This window comes from Carlito syrichta, unplaced genomic scaffold, assembly GCF_000164805.1.
Source record: "Carlito syrichta isolate Samal-C Ts95f unplaced genomic scaffold, Tarsius_syrichta-2.0.1 Scaffold315490, whole genome shotgun sequence".
Lineage (NCBI taxonomy): Eukaryota > Metazoa > Chordata > Mammalia > Primates > Tarsiidae > Carlito > Carlito syrichta.
The window spans coordinates 904077-906797 of record NW_007259586.1 but is presented as its reverse complement, the minus strand read 5'-3'; positions in this window follow the sequence as shown (position 1 = coordinate 906797).

Here is a 2721-nt window from a genome sequence, read left to right as displayed (position 1 = left end):
TTGTTAAAGCCCAGATTTTGAGCCAGGCTGTCTTTGTCCAAATTCTGGTTTTACTACTTTAGCTGCATGACCTTAGGCACATTATGGGGATACTAATAGTATCTAGCTGATGGGGTTATTGAGAAGATATATGTATATATGTATATATGTAAATGAATATCTATAACATGTTTAGCAGTCTGGCATACAGTAAGCTTTCAAGAAATGTAAACTCTGTTATTCTCATAATCATTAGTATTTTTGTTTGTTCTTTGCTCCTAGAAGATAAGCTCTTTAAGTATAAAGACTAAACCTTTTTATGTTTTAATCTATAATGTCTAGTTCAAGTACACAATAAAGGAAGAATTTAAGAGGAAAGGAGGAAGTTGAGCAATGGAATTTCCAGTGCTCACGCCTATAATTCCAGCACTTTGGGAGACCAAGGTGAGAGGATTGCCTGAGCCTATGGGTTCGAGACCAACCTGGGCAACTTGGCGAGATCTCATCTTTACAATAAATAAAAAAATTAGCCAGGCGTGGTGGTGCGTGCCTGTAGTTTCAACTACTTGGAAGGCTGAGACGGAAGGATCAATGGAGCCCAGCAGGTTGAGGCTGTGGTGGCCAGGAGGGTGGGCAAGAGAGTGAGACTCCAACTCCAAAAAAAAAGAACTTTCTCACTGGCTGGGTGTGGTGGCTCACGTCTATAATCCTACCACTTTGGGAAGCCAAGGTTAGAAGATTGCCTGAGCTCAGGGGATTGAGGCCAGTCAATCAACTTGGCAAGACCTCATCTCTACAATAAATCCAAAAATTAGCTGGGTGTGGTGGCGCTCACCTGTGGTTCCAGCTGCTTGGAAGGCTAAGGTGGAAGGCTCACCTGAACCCAGCAGGTCAAGGCTGCCGTGGCTGTGAAAGTGCCACTATACTCCATCCTAGGTGGCAGAGTGAGACTCCGGCTCAAAAAAAAGGAAAAAAAAATTTTTTTTTGCACTACACTAGGGGGAGTGAGGGCCAACTGAAGGTCCAAACTTCACTTGTCTACTTGTGTACTTAATCTTCCCTTGTATCCACATCTCTATAATAAAATAAAAGTTAATTAAAAGAAAAAGAACTTAGGCCAGATGCGGTGGCTTAAGCCTATAATCCCAGCACTTTGGGAGGCTGAGGTGAGAGGATTGCCTGAGCCCATGGGTTCGAGACCAGCCTGGTCAATTTGGCACGACCTCATCTCTACAATGAATCAAAAAATTAGTCAGGCTTGTTGACTAGAGCGCTCATAGTTTCAGACCAGACCTCAGATGGAAGAGGGGACAGAGGAGACACACAAAACCCCAGGGAATATGTAAAGGAACCTAAATGCAGAACTTTAAAGAAGGAATACAGATGCACGGGGACTTGCTTGAAGCTTCTTGAGGCTGGAGGTTGTAGGGGCTCTTGTGCTAAGTGGAAGTGCTTGTTACAGCCTGGAGGAAGCTAGTAGCAAAATAGGAACGTATGCTGTCTGCTTGTGCTTCAGGAAGGACTGAAGCTAAATATGGTCTCCTTTCCCCAGTGATTGTTACTGGCAGCTTTGCTGAAGTTGAGTTGGTTGGGAAAACTGGCTGACCATATGAAGAAGAAAGAATGAAACTGGACCCCTACCTATCACTATATTCAAAAATCAACTCAAAATAGATCAAAGACCTAAATGTAAAACCTAAAACTATAAGAATCCTAGAAGAAAACATAGGAAGTACACTTATACATACTGGAGTAGGCAATGAATTCTTGACCAAGTCCCCAAAAGCAGATGTCATAAAAGCTAAGATAGACAAATGGAACCTCATCAAACTGAAAAGCTTTTGCAGAGCAAAAGAAACCATTAGGAGAGTAAAGAGACAACGCATAGAATTGGAGAAAATAATTGCAAATTATGAATCTGACAAAGGCCTAACATCCAGGATCTATAAGGAACTCAAACAAAGTGAAAGGAAAAAGACAACCCCATTAAAAAGTGAACAAAAGACATGGAAAGATGCTTCTCAAAAGAAGACCTACAGGCAGCCAACAGACGTGAAAAAACGCTCAGCCTCACTAATCAGAGAAATGCAAATTAAAACTACAGTGAGTTCCCACCTAACTCTAGTAAGGATGGCTATTATTAATAAGTCAAAAAACAAAAGATACTGGTGTGGGTGTGGTAAAAAGGGAATGCTTCTACACGGTTGGTGAAAGTACATGCTAGTTCAACCTCTATGGAAAGCGGTGTGGCTATTCCTAAAAAAACTAAAAATTGACTAAAAAACTAAAATTCCTAAAAAAACTAAAAATCCATATGATCCAGCAATCCCTTTTCTGGGACTATATCTGGAGGAACATAAATTGTTCTATGAAAAAGACACCTGCACACACGTTTATTACCACACTATTCACAATAGCAAAAACATGAAACCAACCCTACTGCCCATTAAAAGTGGACTGGATAAACAAAATCTGGTACATATACACGATGGAGTATTACGTAGTCATAACGAAGAACAAAATTGGGTCGGGCACGGTGGCTCAACCTATAATCTCAGCACTTTGAGAGGCCGAGGCAAGAGGATTGCCTGAGCCTGGGGATTTGAGACCAACCTGGGCAATTTGGTGAGACCTTATCTCTACAATAAATCACAAAAACTAGCCAGGCGTGGTGGCGTGCGTCTGTAGTTCCAGTTACTTGGAAGGCTGAGGTGGAAGGATCACCGGAGCCCAGCAGGTCAA